Source organism: Oryx dammah, unplaced genomic scaffold (genome assembly GCF_014754425.2).
Source record: "Oryx dammah isolate SB20612 unplaced genomic scaffold, SCBI_Odam_1.1 HiC_scaffold_16, whole genome shotgun sequence".
Classification (NCBI taxonomy): domain Eukaryota; kingdom Metazoa; phylum Chordata; class Mammalia; order Artiodactyla; family Bovidae; genus Oryx; species Oryx dammah.
In genome coordinates this window covers 58,226,884-58,248,346 of record NW_024070200.1, presented here as the reverse complement: position 1 = coordinate 58,248,346, position 21,463 = coordinate 58,226,884, and positions in this window count along the sequence as shown.

The window sequence follows — 21,463 nt, the reverse complement described above, 5'->3', positions numbered from 1 at the left end:
AAAAATGTGTTATCAAGCTTATTATAAAAACAGAATGATGGTGCTCTTTTTCTGACTTTTAAAGCATTTTATTTGCTGCCTCATATTGTTCATAAACAATAATGTTTACAGTATTACTCTTTTTGTCTTTAGAGCTGTGAAATGGCTGGATCAGTCTCTTGAAGGGATTGATAGTTTTACTTTTTACATGAAAGAATTATGAAAGAATATGAGCTTTGTAATAAGACAAATAGTTGTTTCTGTCACATTTCAGCTAACCTGCTGCATGACTTTGGACAACTTACCTAGCCTCAGTAACTCTCAGTTTTCTCATCTGTGAAATAGGGATGATAAACTGCCTCCTCGTTAGACATGGGCCTTCTTAGTGACTCAGCTGGTAAAGAATCCACCTGCAATGCAGGAGACCTGGGTTCGATCCCTGGGTTGAGAAGATCCCCTGGAGAAGGGAATGGCAACCCACTCTGATATTCCTACCCGGGAAATCCCATGGACAGAGGAGCCAAGTGGGCTAGAGTCTCTGCAGTCGAAAGAGTAGGACACACACGACTGAGAAACTCACACTTCCATTTTATTAGAGGGTTCGTGAAGATCCAATAAGACCATGGCCAGTATCCAACATGTTGTAAGCAATTAATACACGTAAGCTCCAAAAATTATCATAATTTCTGTTACTACTGTGTGTGTGTGTACTCAGTTGCTCAGTCATGTCCATGGGATTTCTCAGGAAAGAATACTGAAATAGGGTCACCATTTTCTTCTCCAGGGGATCTTCCTGACCCAAGGGTCAAATCCACCTCTCCTGCATTGACAGGTAGATTCTTTACCCCTGAGCCACCAGGAAAGCCTCTAGTACTACTACTACAAAAAAAAAACTCCCCTTTTTTTTTTTTAGTGACTGTAACATGTGCAATATTTAAGGACATTAAAATTCTGAATGGTTTGATATTTTGGCATCCAAAAAGACTGCTTCTCTCTTTTCGGAGAGCGGGATATTGGATAAACCTACAGCCTAGTAAGAAATGGTTTTCTTTCCAGAGAGGGAGGGCCTGTGGCTATAATAGCCATGCTTCCTGGATTTTCTGGTCCCCCCAGATTTTAAGAGTAAATTTCATCAGCAAACAAAGAATTAGTCCAGTGAATCTGATTTCCAGTTCACTGTGACCGCTGTGCGTAGTGTGGAGAGGTGTTTGGTTCTTGCTTGTGACTGATTTGCCTGGCCTGTGGCCTGGAGATCAGGAGGCTGGCAGTCATGAATCAGCAGCTGGGCAGAATCAGCACTTTGATTGCTTTAGTCTAGGTTTCCCTTGAATCTTGAAATGTGATTGTCTGATTTCAAAGTTCAGCAAAAGAAAATGCCAAAGATTCTTTTGTGTCATACATGGTAATTATCTGTGAATTAAGATAAAAGAACAGCATATATGTATACATAATTTCATGTTTCTACTCATTCAGTAAATATTTATTGAGTACCTACTATGTGCTAGGCACAGTTATGGGCAGTTGTGATGTAATAGTAAACAAAAGACAGATATCTTCGGACTTCCCTGGTGGTTCAGTGGCTAAGACTCTGAGCTCCCAAAGCAGGGGGCCAGGGTTTGATCCCTAGGCAAAGAATTAGATCCCACATGCCACAACTAAAATCTGGGACAGCCAAATAAATTATTTTTAAAAATCATACTTAAAAATATCTCAGTTTAAAAGAAAAGACAGACATCTCTACTATAATGGAGCTTAATTCTGTCTGGAGAAGCCAGAAAACAAACAAGTAAACAGATGAAGATATTATACACAAAGTGGTGGGAAAAGCTATGAGAAAAATCAAAGCAAGGGTAGGCGGGATGCAGAGCTGGGGAGATCAGGGAAGGTTCTGGGTTAAGATGACATTTGAGCAAAGGTGTGAAGGAAATGTGAGAAGCATGTAGGCTAAGGAACTCTGGAAGGGAAAAGAACCCTGCCACCTAATAGGCAAGAGAAGAAAGCTGAGATAAAGGAAAAGAATGCTTGATGTTAGATAAACACACTGGATCTTCTGGCCACGTCAAGTTTGTATTTTATCTGATGTAAAGGAATTGGGAAGCCATCGGTGCACGTTAAGGCGAGGCACTATATTTGTCTTTTTAAAAGATCCTTCTGGCAGCAGAGAGTGGAGAGTGGGTTGGAGAGAGCCAGGTGGGTATGGAGAGAGGGGTGGAGGAATGTGAAATAGCTCAGGTAGGAGATGATGCTGGCTTGGACTGGACCAGGGTTTATCAGCCTCAGCTCTAGTGATATTTTGAGCCGCATCATCTTTGCTGTTGAGGGCTGCCCTGGGCACTGTAGGCTGCTTAGAAGTTGTCCTGGTCTTTACCAACTGGATGTCAGTAGCATCCTTTCTCCCCAGGTGTGACCCCTCTAGATGAATATCCGCTGAGAGGCAAAATTGCCCCCAGTTCAGAGTCACTGGACTGTGCTGCTGATAGAGATGGGTGGAGGAGGATGGCTGTGAGAGATCTTGGAAGGTAAGAGTTAATAAGAGGGGCTGTACGTGGGCTGGCGATGGAGAAAAACGAAGAGGGGGAGAGGAGCCAAGATGCTGTGCTGACCTTGATGCTGTGCTGAGGCTGTCACCTTGCAGGAGGGGCAGGCTCGCTCCTGAAGATGCCAGTTCAGTTCTGGAAGGGCAGCACTGGGCAGCCCACGAGACCCCTCTCTCCTGCCAGGTGGAGGCGGGAGCAGCGAGGCCTGGAGTCCAGCAGAGGGACCTGGGGGAGAGGCAGGTTTCTACATTGGTGACCGGGGCCAAGATGGCAGGAGATGGAACCAATCAGGGAGCTATTTACAGGGAGAAAGGAAAGACGAGGGCCAAGGGTAAGGCCACAGAAACCCAAAGGATTGAAGCCTTTATGCTGAGCCAGCCAAAAGGCCAGAAAACTCCCCAGAGCCTGTGATAACCTGGACCCTAAACAGGAAATAGTGTGGGAATCAAGACAGCGGGCTCTGAGTCCAGTGACCTGTGTTTGCATCCTGATACCAGCACTTAAATTTACATGCCTGTGGGTACATTACTTAGCCTCCCTAACCCTTGCAGTGACGCGGGGAGGCATTGGATGCCGTGCTGTGTTAACATCTCTCAGTCGGTGCCCGGCTTGTAGGAGATCCTCAGCGGTACATGTAGAAAGAGGTGTGGACAGGCACAAAGCTGCGGATGCTGCACATACCCGGCGTGGGAGTCCTCTCTGAGAGGCTCAGGTGGAGGCCCTCAGCGGCGGGCACAGAGGAGCAAAAGCACCACAAGCAGCGTGCCTGAGTGGGATCTGCTGAAACTCTACACAGCCCCCAGCCGGCGGGCCCGGGGGTAATGTAATGAGGTGTTTTCCTCCCTCCGGGACAGGTGCTCAACTGATACAATTTAGAGTCTCAAATTCCAGAGCTTAATCGTTTGTTCTACATACAAGTTAGCCCAGCTCAGCACACCTGTGGACTAAGAGCTTGTGATGCACCCAAGCCTGTCTTTTATTAAGGTCTTTGCAAGCCGTCAAAATAAGACCAAATGTCCATGTGTCACTAAGTATGCACATGGACGTAAAACGAGCCATTGTGAGGACTGCACACTGAAGAGCTCAAAATAGCACGTGAATCCTGGGGCTCTGGAAAGTACAGTTACGTGATTAATGTAACCAGAGTTAGATATAAAATGAAATTAAATATTTTATATAGCGAGAAATGCCTACACACACATAAAATTCCCTGTTAGTTGTATTTGAGGTTTAGCCATGTTGAATGGATAAAAAATGATTTAGAACGGATGGCTTCCAGCAGCTGGTTGCACTTTCAGTCTTCCATAAAGAAGTTAAAATTAATTTTAATATGTTGATGGTGCTTATTGATGATAATATTCATAATAAATATCCATTGGAAAAATTCTCTGGCACATCTATGTGACAGGGAGGTCAAAAATGTTAATGACAATCACAACTACAAAATGCAATTCAGTCAATTACTTTAATTAAATCTAAAACTACTTTATGTCTTCTCATTTATACAGTAAACTAATAGTGGGGAAAAGGCATCATCTTTATCTGGCTCGTTTCAGCGTCCAGAGATGTGGTCTCAGGTTGTGTTTTCACACTGGTAGCTCTTACATCCTTGTGGAACATTTAAGGTAATTATGGGTCTTACAAGTAATGCTTCTGCTTCTATGCAGGGGAAAAGGGTGGAGAGTTCCTTCTGAATGCAGTTTTATGGAAAGAGAGCTTTCCCTTCACAGATGCTAATCTTGTATTTACAGACTGGGTTATGTTGGACCGAGCCAACATTCCTCGGTAAATGGTAGAAGCGTCTACATTTCAGTGAATCCTTTTTAATTATATTGTTTGGTATCAGAAGAAAAGGAACGCAGCTGTCTGAGTTCTCACTGCCACACAGGTTCCAGTGCTCTCAACTCACTTAGTCCTTACAACCCTAACAAATATTTTTTCTACAAAAAATGGTGGGGTCATATTAAACTTTAGAACCCTTATACCTTAATGTTATTGAACTTGGAAAGTAGAAAGGTGAGCATTTTAAATAATCAATCAATTAATCAACAGTTTATTCAATATTTCTACACAATTATTTAATATCTACTATGTGCTGAAAGTGTTGTGGGCATCCAAACACTGCTATAAATTACATAAATGAAGTCCTGACCCTCCCCTTAAGGGTCTTACACTTTGTTTGAAAGGAAATGAGAAAACAAACAAGTGAATTGAATAATATTAGATAGTGGCAAAGATCACAGGGGAAAAAAGTAGGATGATGGTGAAAGTGGCTCAGTTGTGTCCAACTCTTTGCGACCCCATGGACTATATGGTCCATGGAATTCTCCAGGCCAGAATACTGGAGTGGGTAGCCTTTCCCTTCTCCAGGAGATCTTCCCAACCCAGTTCTCCAACATTGCGGGAGGATTCTTTACTGTCTGAGCCACCAGGGAAACCCAAGAATACTGGAGTGAGTAGCCTATCCCTGCTCCGGCAGATCTTGCCTACCCAGGAATCACCAGGGTCTCTTGCATTGTAGGTGGATTCTTTACCAGCTGCGCTATATGGTAGGGTAACAAGCTTTTCAAGTTTGCCCAGAGTTATTCTGGGTTTGGAGTAGTAAATGGCAACCCACTCTGCTATCCTTGCCTGGAAAGTTTCATGGAAGGAGAACACTGGCAAGGTCTGCCTGGGGTCGCAAAGAGCCTGACCCAACTGAGCACACTCACATGCTTTCTGATTTTAGCATAGAAAGTCTTGCATCCCAGGAAAACCCTCTGGTCCAGGCAAACTGAGATAGTTGGCTGCCCTTGCCATGGGAAAGAAAATGACTAAGAGAAACCCATCTTTTGGATGAGGAGTCAGGGAAGGCCTTCCTGGGGGCTTGACATTTGAGTCAAGACAAGAATGATACAAAAGAATTGTCTTCAGATCTCTGTCGAGCCATCAGGATGAGGCTCATTCCCTCCTAGAGAGGGTCCAAACAGGAATTTGTGTTTTGAGAATATGAATAAACACTTATGGAATATTTTCCATAGGTCAGACAATGTAAATATTTTAGGTCCTTCAGTTCCTATGTCCAAGTAGTAGGCAATGTTACTCCCATTTTACAAGTCAGACATAAAGTGACAAGCATTGTCTGAAGTCTTGAGTCTAATAAGAGAGTTGGGATAAAATTTCGCTCTGGCAGTTTGACCTATTTTAGGGAGAAAGAATCACTTCCTGCTTAGAGAGGAGATAGAAACAGAACTTTAATTTCACAGATTTAATTTCAGTTCAGTTCAGTTCAGTTCATATGCCCATGAAAACTTCTTTAAACTGGATTTGCTTGGACATTACTCTTTATCTAATCTAGACTTGATGGCATCTGGGTTAAGCAGCCTCTAAAGAGTTGGATACTTCATAAAAAGCTCAAGATTCCTTGGGGAAATATGATGGGATACAAAGGTAGGACTTGGAGTTTCTGAAAATCACAGATGAGGTAAAAAGCAAAAAATAAATGTTTTCTTTTAAGCGTAACTGTGATTCTATTTATCTCTGAGCTAGTGTTGCCTGTGGACAAATTAGGAGGCATATATTTGTGTCTTCTTACTTAGCTTCTGGCATGGTTTCATTCCTTAAGTCTTTTCAGAGAAGATCTTGTGTACTATATCTTTGGATTTTCTATTGCAACTAACAGGTCCTTGCATTTAGTATGAAATCTATAAACATTTTCTGAAAGTAAAATATTTGGAGGATCAGCATTAGTATCCTAATAAAGTTATGATTACAATTTTTAGTAATTTTCTACAAGATAAATTCTGAAATGACTGGGTTTGGCTAACAACCATTTGGACCTCAAAAAGAGCACTATCCCTTGCCATAGTTATAGTTTAACCCAACTCATGCCATGATGACAAGTTCTGAATGTATACATTAATTTGCATTAAAGTACATAGAAAACAATCCTAGAATGATAGAATAAGGACATTAAAAAAGCCACTCCTCCACAAGAGCAATGAGAACACTGGGAAAAATCATCAAAAACAAATTTTTCAGTACTCTGAAAATTAACCAAAGGCTTCAGTTCAGTTCAGCTCAGTTCAGTTGCTCAGTCATGTCTGACTCTTTGCTACCCCATGAATCGCAGCACGCCAGGCCTCCCTGTCCATCACCAACTCCTGGAGTTCACTCAGACTCACATCCATCGAGTCAGTGATGCCATCCAGCCATCTCATCCTCTGTCGTCCCCTTCTCCTCCTGCCCCCAATCCTTCCCAGCATCAGAGTCTTTTCCAATGAGTCAACTCTTCACATGAGGTGGCCAAAGTACTGGAGCTTCAGCTTCAGCATCATTCCTTCCAAAGAAACCCCAGGGCTGATCTCCTTCAGAATGGACTGGTTGGATCTCCTTGCAGTTCAAGGGACTCTCAAGAGTCTTCTCCAACACCACAGTTCAAAAGCAGCAATTCTTCAGCGCTCAGCCTTCTTCACAGTCCAACTCTCACATCCATACATGACCATAGGAAAAACCATAGCCTCGACTAGACGGACCTTAGTCGGCAAAGTAATGTCTCTGCTTTTGAATATACTATCTAGGTTGGTCATAACTTTTCTTCCAAGGAGTAAGCGTCTTTTGATTTCATGGCTGCAATCACCATCTGCAGTGATTTTGGAGCCCCCCAAAATAAAGTCTGACACTGTTTCCATTGTTTCCACAGCTATTTCCCATGAAGTGATGGGACCGAATGCCATGATCTTCGTTTCCTGAATGTTGAGCTTTAGGCCAACTTTTTCACTCTCCACTTTCACTTTCATCAAGAGGCTTTTTAGTTCCTCTTCACTTTCTGCCATAAGGGTGGTGTCATCTGCATGTCTGAGGTTACTGATATGTCTCCCGGCAATCTTGATTCCAGCTTGTGCTTCTTCCAGTCCAGAGTTTCTCATGATGTACTCTGCATATAAGTTAAATAAGCAGGGTGACAATATACAGCCTTGACGCACTCCTTTTCCTCTTTGGAACCAGTCTGTTGTTCCATGTCCATTTCTAACTGCTGCTTCCTGACCTGCATACAGATTTCTCAAGAGGCAGGTCAGGTGGTCTGGTATTCCCATCTCTTTCAGAATTTTCCACAGTTTATTGTGATTCACACAGTCAAAGGCTTTGACATAGTCAATAAAGCAGAAATAGATGTTTTTCTGGAACTCTCTTGCTTTTTCCATGAACCAGCGGATGTTGGCAATTTGATCTCTGGTTTCTCTGCCTTTTCTAAAACCAGCTTGAACATCAGGAAGTTCACCAAAGGCTTACAGTAACTCAAAACGTGTTTATTCAAGGAAGATGATTAAACCATGATAAGAAGAATGAGTGCCATGACATTTTAACTCACCCATGTCCCATCCCATTCTTCCTAGTTCTGCAGCAGCCTTGAACACCGACAGCCTCATACGCGTGGTAGGTATGAAAATGAATGGTCTAGAAGCCACTGAAGGGGGAAAAGTGATACTGAAGCCCCCCCACAGGCCCCATCCCCAGAAATCTGTCATTATTTCATCTCAGTCTCACAATTTGTCTTTCTTTGATCTGATTCAGAGCTCACTTTACAAATTGCCTTTTCTCTAGGGTCTTAGTTGAAAATAATTACTGGTACTGTTTCGGTCAACAAGTATCTGAGTTGCTGATAACAATTGGAGCTAGCAAGAGACTGAATAGAACATTAAAAAGGAAAAACTGAGGAGTAAGAGCAACAAAAATAATAACATCTGCAACAAATCCTGAGCTGAGGGGGATCCTATTTATATCATGTTTTTTAAAATGTTTTCAAAACAGGAAAATATGGCTTACACCTAGGGAAAAAGCAATGAAAACAACACTTGAATTACCTCAGGTGTTGGACTTACAAGACAAGGACTTTAAAAGAACAAAGAGAAAGTACATCTAAATAACTAAAGGAAAATATGAGAATATTTCACCAAGCAGATAACATCAATAAAAAGATAGAAATTATATTAAAAAAAGAACAAAATAGGATTTTTTGTAATTGAAAAATACAAAAATTGAAAAATTTGCTAGAGGAGCTCAAAACATATTTGAACTGACAGAGGAAAGAAAGACTGAGCTTGAAGACAGTTTATTGAGATTACCCAGGCTGAGGAACAGAAAGGAAAAAATAATGGGTAAAAATAAATGGTGCCTCAGAAATCTATGGAACATTACCCAACGTATATGTGTAATGAGAGTTGCAGAAGAAAATGTGAGGGAAAAGGGTTGAAAAATATTTGAGGGAATAATTGCTGATATCTTCCAAATATGATGAAAAACATTAATCTGCATATTTCAAGAATCTCAAAAAACTCCAAGTAGTATAAACTTTAGTAGTATAAACCCACTTTTAGCCACATCATGAAATTAATCCCAGATAAAACTGGAGATTGTGGCTAGCACACCTTCTACAAGAAACGCTAAAGAGGACTCTTTAGGCTGAAGAACTAAAATGATGCTAGTCAATAACTCACAAATATATGAGTACCTACAAATTTCTTCCATAGGCAAATATAGATGGGTGTAAAGTGTTTTGGCTTTTAAAACATTTCATGTCTTATTGTATTTAAAAGTCAACTATATAAAGCAAGAAGTTTGTTGATGTGCTTACAATGTTTAAAGTTAATGACAATAATTGCACAAAAAAAGGGGAAAAAATGGAGGTATATTGGTGCAAAGTTTTGGTATTAGTATGGAAATTAGGTTGGTATTCACCAAACTAGATTATTGTAAGTTAGAATTTTTATTATTATACCCAGGGCAACTACTAAGAAAACAAAAACTAATAGCAAGGACATTAAAATAGTATACTATTGAAATATCTAGTTAATGCAAAATAAAGCAATTATGGATGAATAGAAAAACAAAAATGATGTAAGCTATATAGAGAATAAATAGCAAAATAGCAGATATAAATCCTATCCTATCAGTAATTACCTAATGTAGATGGACAGCCACTTCAATCAAAGGCAGAGATTGGAAAAAATGGATAAAAACATGATCTGACTATATACTGTCTATAAGAGAAACACTTGAAATCAAAGGCATAAACAGATTGAAAGTAAAAAAAAAAAAAAAAAAAAAACAGAAAACCTATACTAATCGAATAGTAACCAAAAGAGCACTGAAGTGGCTATACTGCTGCTGCTAAGTGGCTTCAGTCTTGTCCGACTCTGTGAGACCCCATAGATGGGAGCCCACCAGGCTCCCCCATCCCTGGGATTCTTCAGGCAAGAACACTGGAGTGGGTTGCCATTTCCTTCTCCAATGCATGAAAGTGAAAAGTGAAAGTGAAGTTGCTTAGTCGTGTCCGACCCTCAGCGACCCCATGGACTGCAGCCTTCCAGGCTCCTCTGTCCATGGCTATGCTAAGTCATATTAAATAGGCCTTAAGACAAGTTGTTGCTAGATGTAAAGAATGACATTTTATAATAATAAGAGGATCAGCCCATCAGGAAGACTTAGTGGTAAACATATATGCACCCCAGAGTAATGAAATCTATGAAACAAAATCTGACATAATTGAAGTGAGAAATAGAGAATTCCACAGTAATAGTTGGAGACTTCAATAGCCCACTTCAAAAATGAATAGAATGACTCAGCAGAAAATTAAAAAGAAACCAGAAAACTCAAACAGTACTGTAAACCCACAGAACCTGGCAGACATCTATAGAAGTCTCCGCCCAACAACTACAGAATGCAAATTCTGTGGGACATTCTTCAGGAAAGACCATAATAAGTTTCAAAAGTTCAAAGTGTTAGTTGCTAAATTGTGTTCGACTCTTTGCGACCCCATGGACTGTACCACGCCAGGCTCCTCTGTCTATGGGATTCTGCAGGCAAGAATACTCAAGTGGGTAGTCGTTCCCTTCTCCAGGGGATCTTCCCAGCCCAGGGGCCAAATCCAGGTCTCCCACATTACAGGCAGATTCTTTACTGTCTGAGCCACCAGGGAAGCCCATAATGAGTTTAAAAGGACTGAAATCACACAAAATATACAAGTACATTCTTTGACTATCATGGAATGAAATTAGAGAGCAGTAACAAGGATTTTTAGGAGTTACCAATATATAGAAATAAAACTACATCTGAATAATCAATGGGCCAAAGAATAAATCACAATGACAAATTACTAAATACTTTGAGATTAATGAAAAGGAAAACAAAACCTACAAAACTTATGGGATGCAGCTAAAGCAATGCTTGTAGGAAAATTTATGCAGCTAGCACTCAGTCACTCGCTTGTGTCCAACTCTCTGCCACCCCATGGACTGTAGCCCATGACACTCCTCTGTCCATAGAATTTTCTAGGCAAGAATACTGGAGTGGGTTGCCATTTTCTACTCCAGGGGTTCTTGTCCACCCAGAGATTGAACCTGCTTCTCCTGCATCTCCTGCATTTCAGACAGATTCTTTACCACTGAGCCACCTATGCTGCTAAGCACCTATCAATATATTAAAAGGAAGAAAGATCTCAATCAATAGCCAAAACTGCTACCTTAAGAAACTAGATAAAGAAGAGCATATTAAACCCAAAGCACACAAGGGAATAATAAAGAATAGAACTGCAATAAATGGAATTAGAGGCTAGAAAACGATTGAGAAAATTATTTGGTTATTTGGAAATATCAACAAAATTGACAGATCTTGTGAATTTACTGGCAGTTCAGTGGTTAGGACTCCATACTCTCCATGCAGGGGGCTTAGGTTCGATTCCTGGTCGGGGAACTAAGATCCTGCAAGCCATTAGTGAAAGTTGCTCTGTTGTGTCCAACTTTTTGTGACCCCATGGACTATATGGTCCATGGAATTCTCCTGGCCAGAATAATGGAGTCTGTAGCCTTTCCCTTCTCCAGGGACTCTTCCCAACACAGGGATTGAACCCAGATCTCCCTCATTGCAGGCGGATTCTTTACCAGCTGAGCCACAATTGGGAGCAGCCAAAAAGAAAAAAGAGAGAAGACTCAAATTACTCAAAATTAGGACCAAAAGACGGAGAAGGAGATGGCACACCACTCCAGTACTCTTGCCTGGAAAATCCCATGGACAGAGGAGCCTGGTAGGCTGCAGTCCATGGGGTTGTGAAGAGTTGGACATGACTGAGTGACTTTACTTTCACTTTTCACTTTCATGCACTGGAGAAGGAAATGGCAACCCAATCCAGTGTTCTTGCCTGGAGAATCCCAGGGACGGGGGAGCCTGGCTGGCTGCCGTCTATGGAGTCGCACAGAGTCGGATACGATTAACAGCAGCAGCAGCAGCAGCAGGAACAAAACAGAGGCATCTTTACTTACCTTACTAACATGAAAAAGGATTGTAAGGGAAAACTATAACCAGTTGTTGCTAACAAATTATATAACCTGGATGAAATGAATAAATGACTAGAAATATACAAATGACTGATTTGAGATGAAATAGAATAAGTGAGTAGACCTATAAAAAGTAGAGATTGAATTAGAAATCAAAACAATTCCCACAGTGAAAAGCCAAAACCTAGATGGCTTCACTTATTATGTCTTTCAAATATTAACAAAAATACACAATGAGGCCAGTATTACTCTGATATCAAAACCAGAAATGACATCACAAGAAAAGAACTACAGATTATTTTCCTTTCATAGCATAGCTGTAAATCTTCTCAACAAAATACTAACAAACCAAGTCCAGCATCATAGAAAATGGATCATTTACCATGATTAATTTAGCATATGAAACTTTAACAAGATTAGTTTAGCATATGAAATTCAGTCTATTTGATACAACCTATTAAGCACTTCACTATTCTTGCCTTGAGAATCCCATGAACAGTATGAAAAGGCAAAATGATAGGATACTGAAAGAGGAACTCCCCAGGTCATTAGGTGCCCAATATGCTACTGGAGATCAGTGGAGAAATAACTCCAGAAAGAATGAAGAGATGGAGCCAAAGCAAAAACAATACACAGTTGTGGATGGGACTGGTGATAGAAGTAAGATCCGATGCTGTAAAGAGCAATATTGCATAGGAACTTGGAATGTTAGGTCCATGAATCAAGGCAAATTGGAAGTGGTCAAACAAGAGATGGCAAGAGTGAATGTCGACATTTTAGGAATCAGCGAACTAAAATGGACTGGAATGGGTGAATTTAACTCAGATAATCATTATATCTACTACTGCGGGCAGGAATCCCTCAGAAGAAAGGGAATAGCCATCATTGTCAACAAAAGAGTCTGAAATGCAGTACTTGGATGCAATCTCAAAAACGACAGAAAGATCTCTGTTTGTTTCTAAGGCAAACCATTCATTATCACAGTAATCCAAGTCTGTGCCCCAACCAGTGTTGCTGAAGAAGCTGAAGTTGAATGGTTCTATGAAGACCTACAAGACCTTTTAGAACTAACACCCAAAAAAGACGTCCTTTTCATTATAGGGGACTGGAATGCAAAAGTAGGAAGTCAAGAAACACCTGGAGTAACAGGAAAATTTGGCCTTGGAACACAGAATGAAGCAGGGCAAAGGCTAATAGAGTTTTGCCAAGAAAATGCAATGGTCATAGCAAACACCCTCTTCCAACAACACAAGAGAAGACTCTACACATGGACATCACCAGATGGTCAATACCTAAATCAGATTGATTATATTTTTGCAGCCAAAGATGGAGAAGCTCTATATAGTCAGCAAAAACAAGACCAGGAGCTGACTGTGGCTCAGACCATGAACTCCATATTGCCAAATTCAGACTTAAATTGAAGAAAGTAGGGAAAACCACTAGACCATTCAAGTATGACCTAAATCAAATCCTTCATGATTATACAGTGGAAGTGAGAGATAGATTTAAGGGACTAGATCTGATAGAGTGCCTGATGAACTACGGACTGAGGTTAGTGATATTGTACAGGAGACAGGGATCAAGACCATCCCCCATGGAAAAGAAATGGAAAAAAGCAAAATGGCTGTCTGGGGAGGCCTTACAATTAGCTGTGAAAAGAAGAGAGTTGAAAAGCAAAGGAGAAAAGGAAAGATATAAGCATCTGAATGCAGAGTTCCAAAGAATAGCAAGAAGAGATAAGAAAGCCTTCTTCAGCGATCAATGCAAAGAAAGAGAGGAAAACAACAGAATGGGAAAGACTAGAGATCTCTTCAAGAAAATTAGAGATACCAAGGGAACATTTCATGCAAAGATGGGCTTGATAAAGGACAGAAATGGTCTGGACCTAACAGAAGCAGAAGATATTAAGAAGAGGTGGCAAGTATACACAGAACTGTACAAAAAAAGATCTTCAAGACCAAGATAATCACGATGGTGTGATCACTCACCTAGAGCAAGACATCCTGGAATGTGAAGTCAAGTGGGCCTTAGAAAGCATCATTACAAACAAAGCTAGTGGAGGTGATGGAATTCCAGTTGAGCTGTTTCAAATCCTGAAAGATGATGCTGTGAAAGTGCTGCACTCAATATGCCAAAAAATTTGGAAAACTCAGCAGTGGCCACAGGACTGGAAAGGGTCAGTTTTCATTCCAATCTCAAAGAAAGGCAATGCCAAAGAATGCTCAAACTACCACACAATTGCACTCATCTCACACACTAGTAAAGTAATACTCAAAATTCTCCAAGCCAGGCTTCAGCAATACGTGAGCTGTGAATTCCAGATGTTCAAGCTGGTTTTAGAAAAGGCAGAGGAACCAGAGATCAAGTTGCCAACATCCACTGGATCATGGAAAAAGCAAGAGAGTTCCAGAAAAACATCTATTTCTGCTTTATTGACTATGCCAAAGCCTTTGACTGTGTGGATCACAATAAACTGTGGGAAAATTCTGAAAGAGATGGGAATACCAGACCACCTGACCTGCCTCTTGAGAAATCTGTATGCAGGTCAGGAAACAACAGTTAGAACTGGACATGGAACAACAGACTGGTTCCAAATAGGAAAAGAAGTACGTCAAGGCTGTATGTTGTCACCCTGCTTATTTAACTTCTATGCAGAGTACATCATGAGAAAGGCTGGGCTGGAAGAAGCATAAGCTGGAATCAAGATTGCCGGGAGACATATCAATAACCTCAGACATGCAGATGACACCACCCTTATGGCAGAAAGTGAAGAGGAACAAAGAAGCCTCTTGATGAAAGTGAATGAGGAGAGTGAAAAAGTTGGCTTAAACCTCAACATTCAGAAAACGAAGATCATGGCATCTGGTCCCATCACTTCATGGGAGGAAATCGGTGGGGAAACAATGGAAACAGTGTCAGACTTTATTTTTTTGGGCTCCAAAATCACTGTAGATGGTGATTGCAGCCATGAAATTAAAAGATGCTTACTCCTTGGAAGGAAAGTTATGACCAACCTAGATAGCATATTGAAAAGCAGAGACATTACTTTGCCAACAAAGTTCCTTGCTAGTCAGGGCTATGGTTTTTCCAGTGGTCGTGTATGGATGTGAGAGTTTGACTGTGAAGAAGGCTGAGCACTGAAGAATTAATGCTTTTGAACTGTGGTGTTGGAGAAGACTCTTGAGAGTCCCTTGGACTGCAAGGAGATCCAACCAGTCCATTCTAAAGGAGATCTTTGGGATCTCCTGGGATTTCTTTGGAAGGAATGATGCCAGTACTGAAACTCCAGTACTTTGGCCACCTCATGTGAAGAATTGACTCATTGGAAAAGGCTCTGATGCTGGAAGGGATTGTGGGCAGGAGGAAAAGGGGACGGCAGAGGATGAGTTGGCTGGATGGCATCACTAACTCGAGGGACATGAGTTTGAGTGACCTCTGGGAGTTGTTGATGGACAGAGAGACCTGGCGTGCTGCGATTGATGGGGTAGCAGAGTCGGACACCACTGAGCGACTGAACTGAACTGAAAATTGTATAAAAATTTTATGCTTCCAAAAACACCATCAAGAAAATGAAAACATAACCCATATAATAGGAGAAAATATTTTCAAATCATGTATCCCATAAGAGAATTATATCCATGATACACCAAGTAGTCTTATGAAAGTGAATTCACTCAGTCGTATCCGACTCTTTGTGACCCCATGGACTGTAGCCTACCAGGCTCCTCCATCCATGGAATTTTCCAGGCAAGAGTACTGGAATGGGTTGCCATTTCCTTCTCCAGGGGATCTTTCCAAACCAGGGGTCGAACCTGGGTTTCCTGCATTGCAGACAGACGCTGTTGTAGGCAGACGCTTTACTGTCTGAGCCACCCTCTTATAACTGAACAATAAAAAAAGAAATAATTCAATTAAAATTGGACAAGGAATTTGCAAATTTTCTAAAGGAGATATACAAAGGGCCAATAGGCACATGAAAAGATGCTCACCACTGTTGCTCCTTACGGAAATGCAAAGCAAAAACCACAGTGAGAATCCACTTCACATCCACTAGTCTGGCTAAAATTAAAAAGACAACAAAAGTGTTGATGGGGATGTAGATAAATTAGAACCCTTATGCATTGTTATAAGAGTGTAGAATGGTGCAGCCACTTTGGAAAACAGTTTGGCAGTTTCTTAAAATGTTATGCACAGAGTTACCATATGACCCTGCAGTTCCACACTTAGGAATATTCCCAGGAGAACTAAAACATACAGAAAATGTATGTTCACACAAAACTTCTTCAGGAAAGTTCTGAACATCCTTATTCATAATGGCTTCAGAGTGAATGCAACCCAAACGTGCATCAAGTGACGACTGGATGAACAAAATGTGATATATCCATACAATGGCTACTATTTGGTCATGAAAAATAATATGAATTATTAGTACACGTGGTGGCTACAACAGTTCAGTTCAGTTCAGTCGCTCAGTCGTGTCCGACTCTTTGCTACTCCATGAATCACAGCACACCAGTCCTCCCTGTCCATCACCATCTCCTGGAGTTCACTCAAACTCATGTCCATCGAGTCGATGATGCCATCTAGCCATCTCATCCTCGGTTGTCCCCTTCTCCTCCTGCCCCCAATCCCTCCCAGCATCAGGGTCTTTTCCAATGAGTCAAATCTTCGTATGAGGTGGCCAAAGTACTGGAATTTCAGCTTTAGCATCATTCCTTCCAAAGAAATCCCAGGGCTGATCTTTAGAATGGACTGGTTGGATCTCCTTGCAGTCCAAGGGACTCTCAAGAGTCTTCTCCAACACCACAGTTCAAAAGCATCAATTCTTCGGTGCTCAGCTTTCTTCACAGTCCAACTCTCACACCCATACATAGATAAACTTTAAAAATATCATACTAAATGTAAGAAGACAGACAAAAAAGGCCACTTATTGTACGATTACATCTATGTGAAATATCCGAAAGAAGCAAAACATAGAGATAGAAATTAGATTAGTGGTCAACAGGAATTGGGAGAGGGGCAAACAGGGAATGACTTAATGTGCAGGCTTTCTTTTTGGACTGATTAAAATGTTCTGATAGTATTGATGGTTGACTAAATTCCAGCCTACAGTGTAAGAATAAAATGTTTTGTGAAATTGCTCTTTGTGGTTTTTAGAGGGAAATTGCTGGCCCTCTACCTCTTCATTCCCATTTCAGGCAGGCGAGAGCCTGGACTTTAGGGTATTAAGCCATTTCTGTACAGGTTGTCAAGAGCAAACCCTTAGGGTGTGCCATAGAGCAAGATGAAAGGAAACTGGGTGGCTGGACCGTCTTGAGGAGGAGAACCTTTTGAATCACTCTGATGAGATGGATTTGCCATATATTTTGTTGTTGTTCAGTCACTTAGTCGTGTCTGACTCTTTGTGAACGCCATGGATTGCAGCATGCCAGGCCTGCCTGTCCTTTGCTATCTCCCAGAGTTTCCTCAAACTCATGTCTGTTGAGTCGGTGATGCCATTCAAACATCTCATCCTCTGTCACCCCCTTCTCCTGCTGCCTTCAACCTTTCCCAGCATCAGGGTCTTTTCCAGTGAGTTGGTGCTTCACATCAGGTGGCCACAGTATTAGAGCTTCAGCTTCAGAGTCAGGATATCCAGTGAATATTCAGGACTGATTTCCTTTAGGATGGACTCGTTTGATTTCCCTGATGTTCAAGGGACTCTAAGAATCTTCATCAGCACCACAGTTTGAAAGCATCAATTCTTTAGTGCTCAGCCTTCTTTATGGTCCAACTCTCACATCCATAGAGGACTACTGGAAAAACCATAGCTTTGACTATATGGACATTTGTTGGCAAAATGATGTCTCTGCTTTTTAATATGCTATCTAAGTTCATCATAGCTTTTCTTCCAAGGAGCAAGCATCATGGCTATTGTTATTTTAGACACTTTCAAAGCAGTCAAGTCAACCTTCCAATTTCTATAATAACGTTTTTGGGATCATGGTAACTCTTGTTAAAGATTGTTTTTCTTTCTGTGAATTTATGCTCACATGGTTTCAGATGAACAGCTCCAAAAGTACAAGGATAAACAAGGCATCATCATTTTCCTCTGTGAGTTCAGCGTGGGGTGGAAGCGTTTGTCCTGTGCATAAATAATGAATGTAAAAACAGCTGAAGCCAGAAATTCAGGTAGAATTTTGTGAGAAGAAAAGGAGGGCTGGGAAAAACTGAGCAGAGAGGGTAGGGACAAGTTAGAAAAATCATTTACTAGCAGAGAGATGTAATATAACTTCTCATTTCATTCTATACATTTTTTATTACATAATTTATTTTGTATCTTGATAATGTGGAGTTGTTATTATTGTCAAAACCTTTTTTACTGTGAAATGATCTGAGAGTAATAGAAGAATTCAAAGATATTGCGGAGAATTCCTATACAACTTCCAGTTTGCCGTAATGCTAACCTAGATACTAAGAAATTAACTACAGTTAAGTACAATAATTCAGAGAAGGCAATGGCAACCCATTCCAGGACTCTTGCCTGGAAAATCACACGGAGGAGCCTGGTAGGATGCAGTCCATGGGGGTACTGAGCGACTTCCCTTTCACTTTTTACTTTCATGCATTGGAGAAGGAAATGGCAACCCACTCCAGTGTTCTTGCCTGGAGAATCCCAGGGACGGGGGAGCCTGGTGGGCTGCCGTCTATGGGGTTGCACAGAGTCGGACACGACTGAAGCGACTTAGCAGCAGCAGCAGCAGCAGTACAATAATATTAACAGAAGTCAAGACCGTCAGATTTCGCCAGTTTTTCTTTGAATGCGTTTTCAATTTCTGTTCCAGGCTCCAATCCAAGATCCAGAATTGCATTTAATCTCTAACTTCCAAAATCGTCCATAGCTAGCTTTAGAACACAGGGCATTCACAGACCATCTCTCTAGTCCATCTGAAGTCAACAAATTTGGGATGGGAGCCCCGAAGTGCCAGTTCCAGGTCTGAATCAGTTATTAATGAAACACTAGGACTGTCAAGTGGATGGTTGGGGGGCTCAAACTTGAAAGCGTCCTGCAAATGATGGAGAAATATTCTCCAGTGAGATCGGTTATTCGTTTATCCATCACCCAGAAAAATTTTCCTGAGCACCAGCCACACCTGAGACATAGGGCTGCACAGCCCATGAGCCCCATTCATCGCTTGCCAGCAGTTCCAATCCTGTAAAGCTGATCATTAAGTATTTATCGAATGCCTACCATAGGCCCTATGACACGCATTATGAACTTTCCATTAGCCTGTACTCCATGAATATTCCATTACAGGCCTGAAAGAGTTAAGGTGCCGCAATACCTCTCCTGGGTCTGGGGAGTCCCGCGCCACTCAGGGAAGGTTGCAGACACATTAGGATCCAAGTATGTATTTTCTTTTCCCCTCTGTTTATGTCTCTGTTTTCTGTAAAGTCTCCTAAACTGCAGCTGTATCTCCCAACTTCTCTGACAATGCTATAAATTTCATTAAGAAGATGAAGCCTGTGGGGCAATTAACTCCAAAAGTGGTACAAAGCAATAGCGAGGAGATACTGGCCTGTAGTACTTAGCACTTAGCTCTGAAATTGAGATAAGCCCTATCAACCCGGGGTTGTGTTTAATGTTCACTGCCGCTTCCAGACCACAGCTACAACCCAGCGGTCACCGTGTTAACACTCCCCAATATCTATTACAATTAGTTTTTGATTAAGAGGCCTAACATGGCTTTTGAAGCCTTTTATGTTGTGTCAAATGGCTAGTGATGGAGTGAGATGGCTGGACACCTCCCAGTAACAAAGCATCTTGTAAAAGGTTTCAAGTGAACTATTTTATCATCCTAATGGAAACCAGATGACTCTAACTCCCCCCTTAATTTCAACTATTTACTGAAGAGTCCTTGTTTTGAATTACTTAAAGATTTATTCTTAAACGACTACCTCATGCATCAAGAATGGCTAATAACAGAGCCATTTGGAATTTGGGAAGGCTTTTAAAGATGACGGAGGTGATTTGCACAGAAGGTTTATTTTATTTTTATTATTTCTTTCAATTTTTAAGGGAGCAAATGCCTTTGCCCTTTTCTGGTATTTAATTATTACTTTAATGATTGTTTAGGAGGTCTTTCTCTGAGTTATGCTTTCTCTGCTGGGGCTTCAGTCGATAGCCTTGGCCTATTTTCCAAGAGAGAGGTCACTGGTATTTTGTGAGGAAAAAACAACTTTTTGTAGCTATGTATGATTTAATTCTGTGTGAATGGAAGCTATATGTCATTTTTATAAAGGTACATCGAGATCAAACAAAATAGACTGATTTAAAAGCTTTTATAAGCTATAAAATATACTTATAAATTTAATCAAAATAGTACGTAAATAAGATGTAACATGAATGTGAAACACACTGGCCTTTTTTGCAGCATTTTTTTTTTTTTCTGTCTCAGTAGCCTTGGCTATGTCCCTGCTTTGAATCTCTGTTTTGTGTTATCTGGGGCTTGGACTAGATGCACCCTAAGTTTTTGTTTACCACTAGGAGTCATTGATTCTGTGCTATCAGATGTGCTGGAAACTATTAACTCCTAGGGTACAAAAACCTCATCAAAGGAAGCAATGTGGTATATGAGTTCAAGCCTTCTTAGTAGCTCTGTGTCCTTTCGTGTGATAATCAACTCACTGAGATGCAGATTCCTTCCATGTGAAAATAAGGCCAGTTATCTATTCCACATGGGCTTCCCAGGCAGCTCAGTGGTCAAGAAATTGCCTGCCAAGGCAAGAGTGGTGGTGGTTTAATTGTTAAGTCATGTCCAACTCTTGTGACCACATGAACTGTAGCCCGCCAGGTTCCTCTGTCCATGGGATTCTCCAGGCAAGAATACTGTAATGGGTTGCCATTTCCCTCTCCAGGGGATCTTCCTGACCCAGGGATCGAACCCAGGTCTCCCACATTGCAGGCAGATTCTTTACCAACTGAGCTATGAGGGAAGCCCTAAAGGGGATGCTGTGGCTGCATGGGCCGGGAATTCAAGAATCTTTGAGTTCAATTCCTGGGTCAGGAAGATCCACAGGAGAAGGGAATGGCCACCCACTCCAGTATTCTTGCCTGAAGAATCCCATGGACAGAGGGGTCTTGAGGGCTATAGTTCATGGGGTTGGACAAGACTTAGCGACTAAACAACAACATTAGATGATGGATGTTAACTAAACTTATTATGGTAATCATTTCATGATGTATGTAAGTCAAATATTATGCTGTGCACTTTAAACATATATAGTGTTATGTGTCAATTATACCTCAATAAGATGGAAAGAAAGCAGAATTAAACAAGCAAAAATGAAATTATTTTCTTATATTTCCATGTTTTCATTCAGTTGAGTTCTGTCGCTCAGTTGTATCTGACTCTTTGCGACCCCATGAATCGCAGCACGGCAGGCCTCCCTGACCATCACCAACTCCAGGAGTTCACTTAGACTCACGTCCATCGAGTCCGTGATGCCATCCAGCCATCTCATCCTCTGTCGTCCCCTTCTCCTCCTGCCCCCAATCCCTCCCAGCATCAGAGTCTTTTCCAATGAGTCAACTCTTTCCATGAGGTGGCCAAAGTACTGGAGTTTCAGCTTTAGCATCATTCTTTCCAAAGAAAT